This window comes from Myotis lucifugus, unplaced genomic scaffold (genome assembly GCF_000147115.1).
Source record: "Myotis lucifugus unplaced genomic scaffold, Myoluc2.0 scaffold_126, whole genome shotgun sequence".
In the NCBI taxonomy this organism is placed as follows: domain Eukaryota; kingdom Metazoa; phylum Chordata; class Mammalia; order Chiroptera; family Vespertilionidae; genus Myotis; species Myotis lucifugus.
This window is the reverse complement of record NW_005871174.1, coordinates 2,318,626-2,334,352: the sequence shown is the minus strand read 5'-3', so window position 1 is coordinate 2,334,352 and position 15,727 is coordinate 2,318,626.

Genomic DNA, 15,727 nt, shown 5'->3' with positions numbered 1-15,727 from the left:
TTGGCTCAGGGAGAGTGTGAGCAATAGTGAGCAGAGACTGATTGGAACTATGGAGCATTCATGTTCAAGAACTACTTGAGAGAAGAGCTAGAGAGAGAGAAGACAGAGAACAAGGAGGAGGCAGACAGAGCATTATGAGGAGGAAGTATCCAGCCGTGTCCAAGGCCATGGAGAAGCCAGTCGGGTGAGGCTGGACAGGGGTTCTCCCAGGCCACTGAGCAGGGTCTGTGTTGGAACCAGTTCTTGCTGCTGAGCCTTGCTTTGAGGAGGTAACGCGGTGCCATGAGAACAGGGAGGGCTTTGAAATCAGATCCCACCTCTGTCCCGCAGTGCTGGTGTGAGGTTGGGCAATTCTGGACCTCCGTCACCAATCCTATCAAACACCCGTTTACATAGGATTGCGTGAGGTTTCAAGGAGCTATGGGCAGAGCACTGGCTTCAGAGCCTGGCGCTCAGGTGCTCAGTGAGCAGCAGCCTCTTTCCCGTTTCCCATTTCCCCACATCAGTGCCACCCTCCGGCCTCACTCCTGTCTCTTCCGTCCAATCTGAGACTGGGCAGGGCCACCTCGAGGTGTCTGAGCGAAGCTGGACCTTAAGTCACCCTCTCACTCCTGTGGGAATTAAAATTAGGGCGGCATGAAGGGTCAGTAAGCACTGAGGAGCATAAGGAAGAGAGATAGTGGGTGTAGGGCTCCTGTTGATGGAAGATAGGAGACATTGGCTCTTCAGGGTCCCCAGGGCTGTCCATGATCATTGACTCTAAAGAGTGAACTGAGAGAACAAACAGAGACCCAAGGGCCAGGGCCAAGGCCAACACTGCAAGACAGCGGGTCACAAGTGGCAGGCCATTTGGGAAGGCAGCACCCCGGCACAGAAATCATGGCATGAAAATGGACTTTTGCTTACCATAAAGCACATTCCAGGGGTAGGGGATTCTCCCTCGCAGGAAGCTTTGCCAGGCTGTGCTCTGTTTTCACAGGAGATTTAAGCCCCAGAGAAAATGGACTTGGAGGGATTTGAGGAATTTACTCACAAACACACACACACACACACACACACACACACACACACACACTCACTCCACACTCTGTGAGTCACCCCCATTATAATCTGGCAGCCTGTAGCTGAGGTACCCTCTCCGTACAGCAGTCCCATTGGAAGAGGCTTTCTGAGTCCTACCTCACAGAAAGGGCAGAAGCAATACAAGTTTACTCAAATTTTGTTAATAGCATTTTTATTTGCAATAACCTCTCAAATGATATCCCATAAAAATGTAAATTATTTTCTCTGCTATCTGTTACTTATGAGCAATATTATATGACAACAATAAAGGCATCTTAAAAATGATCTAATTTCACGTTTTACTCCAAAATGTGGCCAGGGATAAAGGTCCCAGCGACTGTGGCGTCTGGAAATGTAGATTTTCAATTTGCAGGTGCTGTTGGCCTCTGCAGGGCTGATTTACTTGGTCAAGCTCAAAGGGAGGGAGATTGCAGAAATTGGAATTATGAAGAGTTTTTCTCCTTTTGAAGATTTGAATTTTAAAAGATGTTATTTAAAGGTTATTGCACATATATTTTTGTTCAATAGTTGTATAAACTGGTTTAGCTCTTCGATAAAGCTTATTTATATTAAAATGATGTTATTTCATTGGTTTCACACCAATCCCTGGGAGGTCTGAAGACCGAGGAATTTCATACTCATGCCTGGAGACGGAAACAGCTAAGAGCAAGGTGGGGGTGGAAACAGAGAAACAAACATTCCAGAAAAGGACTTGAGGATGATGGAGATGGTGCCACAGGTTCTGCAAGAGAGAGCATGTGGTCCCTTCCCAGAATCCTGTGTTTCTCCCTGTATAGTGATCCAGGAACTCAACGTCCAAGGGCAGCAGGTGATATCAGCACCTCAGCTGTGCTTTGCCCTGTTGCCTCTGAGTATCTGGCAGTGATCCTTCTGCTTGTGCCTCAGAGACAGCTCAACTTGGACCGACTCTTCTGACTCTTAAGAGGGAGTCCAAAAAGGCTAGCTAGCAATCTCTCTCCATTGTTTTATCTGAAGTGTCTGGACTAGACTTTTGACTTTTAGAGTTGAACTCAAACGTTGCCTTTCCTGTAAGGTTATACCTTGTATAACCATATGAAGGAATCAGTAGGCACAGAGTTTTATCATTCCTTTTTTTTTTAAGGCAACCTAACTGATGGCTCTGACAATTGGGCTCTCGATTAAGTGTTTAACGTGAGGACCAGCAGATGGCGCCATTTGTCATTTCTTGACACCTGCGTACAAAGCATGTGGCAGGCCTGGCTCTTTGCCTCTTTAATTTTGGGTAGCATTACAAGTAACGTGTTTTTGACTGTTTGTTATGCATGAACCCGAATTCTATGAATGTGTAACATTTTCTCCTGTATTTCCCTTCTTTATAACATCACTTAAATTCCTTACTAATACTTTTTAAATGTTCTGGATTTTAATCACTTTTCTCATCACTAAAATAGCTGAAGAGATATGTTTCTTCCCCTGCTGAAGGTGAGCTAGAGGAGCCCATCTGTAAGGAAGGAAGCAGAGAATCTCACTCTTGACTCAAGCGCATGGGCCCCTCACACATCACCTCATCTTTTCAATTTAATTGAATAGCATTTTATAATTAATAAAAATATCTGTCTACTGCAGGTTTCAGAACTCCAAGGCTCGAGGAGGCTGCCATTAATAAAACAAGTTTTTTTATATCCAAGTTTAATGATGATGGTGTTTGTTTGATAGCTTGTTACTGTAAATAAAAGAGATAAAGGCAGCCCTTCACTGGAGTAGCTCGAGAGCTGTGAAATATGTAGCTAATTAAAACTATTGGTGTAAGAGGCTAATAAAGTACATGTGCCTACTAGATGTCTTATTCTAATGAATCTCGGCTAATTTGCTTTGACTGATGAATTTCGGTGTTAGTGGTAGGGGCTGAATAATTATGAAATTTATCACAAGATACAAGGACTCATTAAGGATTACTCAGGTTGAGTTAGGGGAATGTTTTCTTTGTCAAGAACACAGGCCTTGACCAACATAATTACTGCAATGCCGAAGAGTCGCCAGATTCCAATCCCAACCCAAGTGAGTGTTCAAGGCCAGGAGGGGCTCATGCTTATGGGTTGGGGGTGGGATTAGAGGTGGGGGAGACAGGAGGTCCTTAACCTCTGGGAGAAACACCTGCGTGGTACTCAGGCCTGGATGTTCAATGGAAGCCTTGAGTGTCTACAGACCTCCTCATGGATGATTCTAATGACACAGACTCCCTTCTCACCCCCTTTTTGAGATCATTTTTCTGCCCTTCATGAAGAAAAAGGGATGAGGCTAGTATTGACTTAGCAAGGACACTGCTGCGGGGAGCCCATGCAGCCTCAAATTCTTTTCTACTGTTTTTAAGTTTTAGCATCTCCCAGCTTATTAATTAATCCGATTTCATGAACTCTTGGGTGGCAGATCCCCCAAATGAGGCCATTTTTGGAGCCTATCTGTCCACTCTCATAACCCCCTGCAGGATGCTCAAGAGGTAAAACATACTGTCCCTGAAGTTCTGACCATTACAGCGTGTGCTGCTGGCAGTGCAGAGAAGGACTGCCTTCCTGCTCCTCCCCACCCAGCAACCAGAGCAGAAGGCGAGGACCCACCTGGACACCTTCCAGAGGGAACCTGGGAACAGAGGCAGCAGCACAGTTGCCCTCTTGTGGGCAGGCAGGGCCCTGGCTCACAGGATGCGTGCAATGGATGAAAGGCCACTGCGGGCTGAGCTGGCTGCAGCCTCTTCTTCTGGGACCAGGAGTAGGAGTAGGGGGGAGAGGAGGGACAGCAATGCTCCAGTGAGTGACATTGATGACACCCAGCTGGAAGCCTTGCCAAACAAATGGAGACCCTTTACCCCCCATCACCAGAGATGGCTGTTCCTAGGGCTGAAATCAAGAGGGACATGCAAGGTCTCATGGGAACTTTGTGCCCCTGACCCCAAGGCAGGTACAGTGTGAGAGGGTGTCTCTTTTTGTTCACATATAAACAAAGAACTTTAAACTCTAGGACATCAACGCAGGTATATCAATATGGATATAATGTATATGCACCTATAAGTGTATGCTTCTAAATGTGATTTAAAACGAAAACAAGTGAAAATTCAACTTGCAGGTGTTTTATGACCAAACCTTTCAAATCAATGAACTCCTTGCTTTGTTTTTCTTTCCAAAAATAACTTAAACACAAACTTTTCCAATTTGCTTTCCTTTGAAGAGAAATGCCAGACACGACATTAAGTAAAATTTCAACCTTCATGCCAAAGAGCAAAACTTATTAGATAACTTGTTGAATTGTAAAATTATTGTTTTCTAACTCAGAAAGGCATCACTTTTTCAGAAAAGAAAATATCTCTGTGATTGAGGACAAGGCTAAGAGTGATGCAGGTTTCAGTGTTTCCCCTTTTCCATCCCCTTTCCTTTTGACCCTTTTGCCTAAATAAAGTGATAATAATTAATATTAAGTGCCTACTGTGTGCCAGGCACCACACTTTGCAGTCTTATGAAGTCCTCAAAACAACTCTCAGAGATAGTAACCTCTATTATTTTCATTTTACAAAAGAAGAAACTTTTGCACACTAGCTCAGAGAGCTGAGGGGATTCACTCTGGGTCCCACCCAGCTGTGGATCAGCCTCCACCCCACATCTGTCTATCTAACGGCATGCAATGCTGTCTTCCATTGAAACCTGCTCCGTGTTACCTTGAGAATCTTCTAGGACTTCACAGTTTTTCCTCTCTTACCATGAGAGCAAAAAGGATCCATAGCTCTAGTACAAATGAATGCCAGGTCTCCAAGTTCAAATGAAGGCCAGGAGGGTTAGTATCTGTTTTGAAGGCTTTGCCCAGGTGACTGTTGATGGGAAGGCAGGAGGCTGGACAGCAGCCTGGAAACTGGGGCTGGGTGTCCACACTGGCAGGGCCACCATTCCGAGTTTGTTTTCCTTTTGTCTCCGATCCATGGCCTGTAAAAGGGGCTGGTTGAACAGTTCAAATGGCAAGGGGTGGAGCCCTTCTATTGAGAGGCTTGAAATAAAGCTCTTAATAGATCTTGCTGCCTCCCGAAACCTTGCCTCTTCCCAAGACATGGTGTATGTATAGGGTGTCCCAAAAATGTACGCACACACTTTGAATAATTATAAAGGCAGTGCTTATTAAAATACATTCTGTTTTCAAAATTGAGCTGTCAGCTGTTAACGTGGCTATACATTTTTTTGGAGGACACCCTGTACATTGCTTTGTCTTTTATGGTTCCCCGCGTTCGTTGTTTCAGACTAAAATTTGTGTTATAAGCCTCACTGTGCACCATTTCTTAGGTTTTAATTACAAAATGTGGTTTTGACCTATTAAATCATGTGTGAGGTAAATTTACCACAATAAAGCCTTATTAATCCCCTACAATTAAGAATTTATAGTTCTTTCACTGAACTGTTTATTGAATTTCCCAGGAGGACACTTGTGTAACTGATTGGGAAGAAACTTCTTAGCCTATAACCAGCACGCCAACACAGTAGACACAGACTATGGTTTAGGAAATAACTTCATCTGTGGAGTCCCACTTCCTGTTTTGTCTTGGCAAACAGTGTCTCCTGGAGGCCTGATGCAAGTCCTGTGAGATAGGCAGGCACTGTTGTCCTGTTTTACGGATGATCAAACGGAGGCACAGAAATGTGATGTAAATTGACCAAGGTCACACAGCCACAAGTGGTAGAGCCAGGATTTGAACCAGGCCATCTGGCTCCAAAATGCATGCTTGAAACCAGAGTCTACACTGCCTCATGAATAAATAAATAAATAAATAAATAAATATCACATATCGCATTTACTATGCCCCCAGCACTGTCCTATGATCATTTATATGCCAGCTCATTTATTCTCACAAAAACTCTATGAGGTTCCCTTTTTATAGGTGAGGAAACTGAGGCACAGAAAGTTAAGCAACTTACTTGAGGTTTCCTAGCTGGTATGTGGTAGAACCAAGACATAAGCCCCCACAGTGGTTTGCAGAGTGCCTGCTTTTCTCCTCAGGTGACATTGTCTCATCCCCTGCATGTCTCCCATCTCCCTGTATCACCATACGTTCCACCCTGAGAGCTTCAGCCACAGCAAACTTGCTCTCCTACCCCTCTCTAGACCACCCCCCATGCCCTTCCCAACCCCTGTGCTTCTTCTACTGCTGTTCTCTTGGCCTGTGAAGGTTTCTCAGGCTCTGGAGGCAGGCACCCTTGGTTTGGGCTCTTGCCTGTGCTTCTCATCGGCTGAGCTGCTCACACTGTCTGAGGCTCAGCTTTCTCCCTCCTCACAGAGCTGTGATGATTTTCTGGGACCATGCCATGCATGTCAGAAACTGGGTATGTATTCAATGTTCCAGGAATGACAAGGCTTTTTACACTTCTTAGTCTCAAAGCCTAGTTCAGGCCTCTTCCATCTGCAAGGTCCTTCTGTGGACAGAAGGGTCAGCTGGAACTCTGGACCCCACAGCCCTCTGTGTACTTATCTCTCCTTGGCACTAATTACTTCTTGCTTTGCGTCATGGTTCCTTCTGTGTACCTCTTCCTCCCACCAGACTTAGAGGTTCTCAGGGTCAGAGACTACGTCTTATTCATCTCTGTGTCTCAGGATGCAAGACCAGGACCTTGTGCATACAAATTCTGGAGCATTTTTTTAGTGAATTGAATTGAAAAACAATGTGGCAGAACTGTGGGCTCCATTAACTACATGCTACGTGCTCCAGTGGCTCTCTCAGGAAGGCTGGGGTCACCGGCACTGTGGTGATTTAGAAACAAAGCCACACTATCTCTGGCTTCATCTGTTCCCAATCTCTACCCTCCACTGCTCACACCACCAACAGCTTTCCTGACCGAAGGCTCCCTTCCCTGGTTGCAATGTGCCCTGAAGTCGCTAGGTTGGGCCTCTCAAGTCTTGTGAGTGATTATAGTAGCAACTCTGTTATTGACTGAGATGGTGGCAGGTGTACCAGACTTGCTTCTGTCCCAAGACTCCTTCAAATGACCTTCCCTGAGGCATAGACATTCTGACCTACAATTTTGGATTAAGAGCATTGTCTTCCAAAATGTTCTAAATGGATGTAGGAATGCTATACATGGTCCAAGGCTCTCTGTACATTATCCCAGCACCACGTGGCATGACTTGTTTGGCATCTTCATAGCAGAGAGCAAGGCCCAGAAGGATTGAGTCCTGGAAGTAGCACTTTATAACTGAGGCGTAGGAGTGGGTGGGAAGATTGTGGCAGCAAAAAGGACCAGGACATGGATAATAGGGAAGACTCTGAAGATACTAGGTGAGGCATTAGGAATGGAAGACAGAGAAGATGAGTGCTGGGGAGGGGTGTCCCTGGGAGCCCTCTGCTTCTTCATTGTGCTGGAGGAAACTCAGAGAAGGCCTACACTGGACTTTCTGGCTTATGCTTGAAGACCACCCTACAGAAGAAGAAACTTAGTCCCCACATTGCTTCCATTAAAGGGCATAGAGGGAAAGAGGAAGAACAGGGGTACCCCCTTATCCATGGGGGAGATTTTCCAAGACCCCCAAGAAGAGGCCTGGAACCATAGATAGTACCAAATATTATATATACTGTGTTTTTTCCTATACATACACACCTGTGATAAAGATTAACTTATAAATTAGGCATAATAAGAGATGAACAATAATAACAATAAATTAGAATAATTATAACAAAATATGGTAATAAAAGTTACGTAAATATGGTCTCTTTCTAAATATCTTATTGTGCTGTACACAGCCTTCTTCTTGAGATGAGTGAGATGATACGATGCCTGTGGAGAGATGAACTGGGGTGGATGATGTAAGTGAACTGGGGTGGATGATGTAGCATTAGGCTGCTATCCTAAGGCCACTTGAACAGAAACACTGCGATACCCTGACAGTCGATCTGATAATCAAGATGCCTACTCAGTGGCTAACAGGAGGGGAAGGTATTCAGCAGGAAGACACTGGACAAAGGGAGGATTCACATCCCTGGTGGGGCAGTGAGAGGTTTCATCACACTACTCAGAATGGTGCACAATTTAAACCTTATGAATTGTTTATTTCTGGAATTTTTTATTTAATGTTTTTGGACTATGGTTGACCATGGATAACTGAAATAGCATAAAGTGAAACCATGGATAAGGGGAGACTACTGTATACTCTGGTGTTTAAAGCTCTGATTTTGGAGCCACATGGACCCAGACTTCACTTCTGGCTCTGCTAAGCATTAACTTGGTGACCCTGCACAGGTATTACCTCCTCTGTAGCTCACCCTCTTTGTCTATAAAACGGAGAACTAAATAAGAACGCCCATGATGTTCCCAGGAGGATTGAAGGAGATCCTGGATGGGAAGCACTCAACAACAGACAGCCAGTCTTATTACGGGGGGCAGCCCCAGCTACTCCCAACATCCATGCCTGGGTTCCCTAGTGGAAAGTCCTGGGCAGTCAGAGGGGCGGCGATCAGGAGCAGGCCGGCGAGGACTGGCCTGCAGGAGTCTCCAGTGTCAGTCCTGGAAGGGTCCGATCTGATTTGGCCCTGCCTTTAAAGAGGAAGAAATAGACCTAAGGCGATCATCTGGCTTGGCCTAGCCCAGTGGTCAGCAAACCATGGCTCGCGAGCCACATGCGGCTCTTTGGCCCCTTCAGTGTGGCTCTTCCACAAAATACTACATGCGGGCGAGCACATACAGTGCAAAGTTGACTTAAAAACTTTAAGTAAAGTTTATTAAGTTAATTTTAGGGAACGTTGTGGAGTGAAAGAAGATGTAGTGTGGAGGATTGAGAAAGGTATGTTGAGATGGTTTGGACATATAGAGAGGATGAACGAAAGGAGATAGACGAAACAAGTATACAAGACGAGTGTGGATGGGAGAGTTGGAAGGGGTCGACCTCAGCGAACGTACCTCAATCAGATTGAGGACGTTTTTAGCAAAGGCCAGCTTAGGAGTGCCCTAATTAAGTTAATAACAATGTACCTACCTATATAGTTTAAGTTTAAAAAATGTGGCTCTCAAAAGAAATTTCAATCGTTGTACTGTTGATATTTGGCTCTGTTGACTAATGAGTTTGCCAACCACTGGCCTAGCCACATAGCTCTACCTCAGAGCTGAGGAAGCACCAGGACTGAGCTTATAGACGGCGCCCTCATGGCATATGGCCAGCGCCCTGCAAGCCGGAGGCACAGGGAGCAGCAGGTTTTGAGAGGAAGGGTTGGGCCAGCCCATCACACTCAGCATGTTCAGAACAAAGGCTGACAAACCCAAGCTCCACAGAGGGAGGAGGAGGCTCCTGGGTCACAGATTGCTTCCAGGTTGCCTCTCTTGGGAAAGGACAAGTCCTAGGTACTTAGTGAATGTAGCCCTTTGATTCCTTTCTGACCCTCATCTCCTTCTGTTGGTGTTTCCCTAATTTTTTTCTCAGGCTGGGGCTTAGCTCTGCCTCCCTTCCCCCACACTCCTCTGCCCTCCCCGGTTCCTATCCCGGATAGGCAGTGATTGAAATTATTGATTCCGGCTGCTCGTCCTCCCACCGTGATGCCTCTTGGCTGGATCACGGATTCTGGGGCAGAGCCCCAGCACGGTCCCCCGGTCTCCGCTGTGCGGCGCCGAGGGCAATTGGAACTGCAGAACCTCCTGGGGAGGCATCAATGAGGCCCTGGGCCTGGGCTGGTAATGAACTCGGCTTCTCAATCCAGCTGCTGTTCCTGAATCCAGGGAAATGGGGACACGGCGAGCTTCGAGGGCAGGGCTAATCCATTGCAACAAGGCCGACCTGGCTCTCAAGCTCCAAGTCCGAAGTTCTTTCAAAGGTGAATCATGAATGAACATGAGCAATCTCTTCAGGAGTACTTTCTCCTATAGGACAGAGTAATTTGGAATCCCACGAATGAAGACATTGCTGTTTCTTAAGTGATAATAGAAGCATCATCTTGGGGGCAGTTTTGACCGGCCTTATTGTCGATACCTTCCAATTTTCCTAGATCTCTTCAGTTCTCATTTATTTTCCCGGGGTTCTGTGTAGCTGAAGTAATGTGCATGAATATTGCGTAACATTCTGTGGACGGATACAATATTGTAGAAATAATTTAATTGACGACCTGTAATGAAAAGAGCGCTGGGTAAGTCGCTTGGATTGCAAATTCGCTCTATATTTTTACATTGCCAGGGATAGTGCTGTTGACGTGAATAGGCCAGTATTGATTTCATTTAAAATTTTCCACATCTGAATGATGTGAGCAGTGATCTGTGGGAAGATACTGCCGAGTTGTCGGCGTATCCCCGGCTAACAAAATACCATTTTAAAAAGGACCTTTTCTATTAGCATTCACAAAGAGAGGAGAGAATGAAAAGGGTTATGAGAATGTTAAAATTTTCACTGACCAAAGAAATATGAAGTCACCGTCTTCATTTTGCTCTTAATTAATTGAGGTATTGGAGCTTATATAATTCTCTGTTAAATACCTGAAAGCAAGTAGGCAGAGACCTGGAGGCATTGTATAGAATACTTTGTTTTCTGAAGGGAGTGACTTCCATGACCCCATGAGAAAGTCGCCGACCGCACGCAGACTCCCCTAGAAATGGATTTCAAGCGCGGCAGCGACTCCTTAATGCCGCCCTCTTAATGAGTTCCAATCCAGTGGTTCTAAGTTACCATCATTTAACAACAGGAGCACATTCTCGTGGTGCCCGCGTCTACCAGCTGGAGAACAAAAGGTTTGGGGGGAGACAGACGTTGGGCCGGGCCCTGAGTGGCATTTTCAATAGCAGCTCTAAGGTAGGCAAACTGGGGGCTCTGGCTGGGTCCCATTTCTGGGAGAGAGGGTTTGAGAGGCTCTGTCCGCTCACCTTGGAGAGGTTCCAGTGCCCATGTGGGCACTACTGTCAGGCGGCAGCTCCTGCCTCCGCCTCCTTGTTGGTCTGAAAGGTAACACGGACAGGCAGAGGCACCTGCAGGTGAGCGGCCAGCGAAGTCTCCCAGCAGCTTTGGCCTTCCCGCCTTCCCAATGACCGGATACCCTCTGCTCTGGTGCGACAAGGATATGTGAAGGGGAAACACAGGGAGAGAGCTTTCCAGACTCGTTGGCACTGGGTTGGGTAGAAGAGCCTGTGAATGAAGTGTCACCCTGGCTGAGGAAGCTTCCAGAAAACCCGCCATCACTGGCTCCTTCGGGTTGCCGGGCACCCTCGCCTGCCCAGCCCAGCGGAGTGGGCCCGTCCACCAGGGAGAAGAGGCCTAGGATGGAGGAAGCTGCCCAGGGCACACTGGGAAGTGGAGGAAGAGCCCACAGGGGGATGGGGGGGCGGTGATAAGTGAATAAACGAATGCTCCTGGCTTCAGTTCTGGCAGTAACACGGGGAGCGGCCAGCAGAGACGAGGCTGGGGAGGAAGGCACGGCATGGGTTCTGCTCCTCGCCCCAAAGACAATGGGAAGGCAAGAAATGTTTCAAATCAACAGAGACACATTGTTCTCAAATACACCCAGATGTGTCCACTAAAAGCGGTGCCAATACTTTTATTGACATTTTTAGTACTTAATCTAGATTGTAAAACTATATATCATTTCCGTGGAACTCAATAAAGCTATTTTCATTTTGAGTAGGAAAAAAAAATTCTGTAAACTTTTTTTTTTTTTAACGGAATTGGTCTCTCGTCGGTGACAAAGACTTTCAAAGAGACCTTCCTCATGCTGACAGGCCCTGGCCGGGCCGAGGCTGGGCCAAGGGTCCTTCTTCTAGGACTTCTCCCTGTCCCATCTGAGTCACACGGTGGGTGACGAAAGCAAAAATTCCACCACAAATGCCTCCGTAGGAAGCCTTCCACTGAAGTTCCACCAAAAATTCACACTTTGGAATGAGGCCACCCCACGGAACCAGGGCCTGCCACAGGTGACTCCTTCAGCAATCTAGGAGCCGGCCAGATGTTCCCATTGTCAGAGTCAAAGTTCTGGGCGGCCCACTACCTCTGGGTAACCCCCGGAAGTGCCAGTACGTTCTTGTTTAAAGTTGAGGGGAGTGGGGTGGTGATGTATGATCTTATATTCAGGGAGCCAAGAATTCTCCCTGGTTGGATACTCGGCCTCACTCTCAGGAGAGATAGAGAATGAGAAAGAAGCGGAAATGAAACGGGAACTTATACTTTATTATAAGCCAGCACTGTGGCCTCTCACCCTAGTTCAGGGAATCTGGAATGTGGAGCTGGACCACACGAAAACCTGCCCCTCCCATCTGTCTAGATCCAAGTAGCCTCAGACTGCAGCTGGGTCGCAGGCTTGCTCTCTTCTTCCTCGGCCCCCAGGTTGCTGTTTGGGAGCTCACTGTTCCGGTGCTACAAAGGTTGAGCCACTGCACAGTGGGCAATAATGAGAAGCAAAGCAAGTTGTCCTCAGTGCACAGCAGGGAGTTGGCTCATCTTGTCCTGGGTATTAGCTCTGGGCCTGGAAGCCCCAGGGGAAGCAGAGACAGCAGCTAAGGAGAGGGAGGAGAGTAGGAGGGAGACAGGGGGTTGCCACACATGTATGCCACACCTTGCCACCATGCTGGAGAGTGCAAAGTCTTACCCAAATGCCTGATTTTTTTAACCCCTTGAACCCAGAAGAATAAGACAAGTACCTATATCTGACTATTCAACTTCGTACTCCTATCCTGAGACAATCCACAATTTTCATCCCTTTAGTCTAGTTTCCATATTTTGGGTGGTTCATGGGCACAGGTATTAAAGTGCTTCATTTCTTAAGAAAATTATCCCATTTAAAATTCTCCTTCAGTCTTCCTAATGAATTCAGCAGACTATCTCTATTGGTGGTATGTGTGTTTAACACCTTTTAAATAATTTAGTCACTCTTTTAATAGGGGGTGCCCTCATCCCCAGAGTCTTCAATTGACCACAATATATAGCAATAGCTTAATAACATGTTATCATTTTTATTTGTTTATAAATTCCTTTTGTTTAAGGTGACACAGATAATTTCACATGTTAATAATGATAGTAGCCAAGAGTTATATAATACTTCCCATGGGCCAGGAACTGTTTTAAGTATTTAATGTATATTAACTCATTTAATCCTAGCACCAACCCTATAAAATAGAGCTATTATTATCCCCATTTTACAGATGCAGAAACCGAGGCCCAGGAAATATAAATCACTTGCTTAAGTTCACCCAGTTAGTAAGTGGTGAAGCCAGGATTCTAATCTACATTCTGACTCAAGGAGATGTGGGGTGGGTGGGGGTTAGCCACCTGCCTTCCTGACCCCTCCACTCCAGGGCCATGTGTGAAATGTCCTGAGTATCTTACTTGCGTCGCCTCACTTAGGCAGGAGGATGAACTGTAGGCCCAGATCAGAGCTCTGATCAAATCCAGCTTGACCACCTTCCAGTCAACTGATTCTCTATCTGAGCTTCTGTCTCCTCCTCTTTAACACGGAGGCTAATAGTAACATCTACCTTGCCGGGCTGTTGGGGAGGTGAGTGCCACTTTGACAAATGACAGATGTTAGGCAGATCTTCTACACAGAAGAAATGGCATGACATCTGCAGGCAGAGGACCCCGGGTTGCATTTACTGTTGTGAGACAATGGGTAGCAATGGGCATCCCCAGTGGGAGGCTCACTTGTCCTCTCTGGGACACAGGGATAAAACAGCACTGATCTGAAAGAGATTATTCTATATGCTCTTCAAGAACTTCAGGAGAGTGAGCTTTCTCCTGGCATTGATTATATTCAGAGGTGAAACTGAATGGTGTCGATGTCGCTAATTTGGAAAATCTCCACATTTGAAAAATATTTTTCATATTTCAAATGTAATTCATGTTTTATTATAGAAAAGTGCTAAATATAGTTAATGAAAAGAAGAATCTCTCATTAACACTTTGGTCTGTATTCTTTCTCTCACACACACTATATTTTTAAAAACAAAACTAAGATCATATCAAAGATACTGTTTTAAAACTCCCCTTTCCACTGAAATTGACTCTGTTTTTTCTCACTTTGGTCCATGTCTCTTCTGAGAGGCAAACTCACATGTTTCTGGCTGGGAGACATGGAGGTTTAAAATGGCAGCGTCTAGCTTCCCTCGTTCTCAAGGTTATAAATGAAGGGTCTTATGATAGCTGTCAAGAACCATCAGTGTAACAAGATATCACTCCAAAGTCAGGGGGGGAAATCCCTTTGTCTATTTGGAGTTTGATCCCTTTGTATAGTTGGGGCCTCATCAAAGAAGAGGTTTGAGGTAGTCTTGCTTGCTTTCCACATGAAACTCGAAAAATTGTTTGATTTAAAACCCAACTTCTTCCCTGTTTTCCATTTGTCATTTCTGAAATATATTTTTTAAAGTGTTAAAAGTAATGGAATAACACACTGCCACGTAGTAATAATATTTTAGGGAGACAACAATGCATCTTGGTAGAGAAACAAAGACATGCTGCAGTCAACGGCCACAGAAAAGAGAGGTCCCTTCTGGTCTCCATCGGTCGGACCTTATCTAATTCACAGAGTTAAGTAGTTTTGAATTTTGTAATTGTTCTAACGGGGAAACAGCGGAGACATGGTGTTATTCTATGCATGTTCTGTGTTGACAACAACATGGGCCTTTAAAGATTTTTTTTATGTCTTTTATTTTGGAAGTTTTTCACATATTTGAAGTCTTGCCTGGTGGCCAAACCCTAGTGCTCTGTGGCTCCATGGAAACTCCGGCTCACCTCCTGCTCCCCGTCCCCCTCCCTCCGGCTCTAATTAATGCCGCACAATACAATCCCAGCCCAGCCACCATCGGCTGGAATCTTGTCTGCTCTCATAAGCCAAACAGAAACACACGCTTTTTCTTGCTGTTCAGTTGCCTGCATCTGCTATTTAATTTCCAAAGGAACCTCATCTGGCTGTTCTGTGTGCTCCTTTCCTCCCTTCTTGTTTATTTATTTGCTTTTCATGTTTTCCCACAGAAAACCATAGGTAACAAGCTCTGAGAACTGAGTACTGAAGATTCTAATGCAGTGATGGCGAACCTTTTGAGCTCGGCGTGTCAGCATTTTGAAAAACCCCAACTTAACTCTGGTGCCGTGTCACATAAAGAAATTTTTTGATATTTGCAACCATAGTAAAACAAAGACTTATACTTTTGATATTTATTTTATATATGTAAATGCCGTTTAACAAAGAAAAATCAACCAAAAAAATGAGTTTGCATGTCACCTCTGACAGGCGTGTCATAGGTTCGCCATCACTGTCTAATGGCAGATGCCTCAGCGCATGACACCCCAGATGTCCTTTTCCCATTGTGACATATGAGGGATGAAGACTTCAAAACGCTACACCGGCAACAGAGAGGGTCTTCCCCTTTGTTTAATCAGCGCAACAGTGGAGAACGAGGTACACGTAGCAGGCCTCATTGCTTCTAAGTGTCAGGGTTGAATTTGAAGGCTGTTGTCCCTCTTGCAGTGTGCAAAAGTCTGTGTATCATGGACTGCTGTGTGTGGCAATGGTGTCTGTTTAGAGACCAAAGCAACAAGCATCCTTACCTGTAGGTGCCTCCCCTCATGGACCACATCTGTACATACCCGTCTCTTTTCTTAATAGCATTAGAAAGAACATCATTGTGCTGGTGGCAGTGAGGCTAAAGCATGCATTCAAGTCATCCCCATCCCCATCCCCATCTCCATTCACATTCCCATCCCC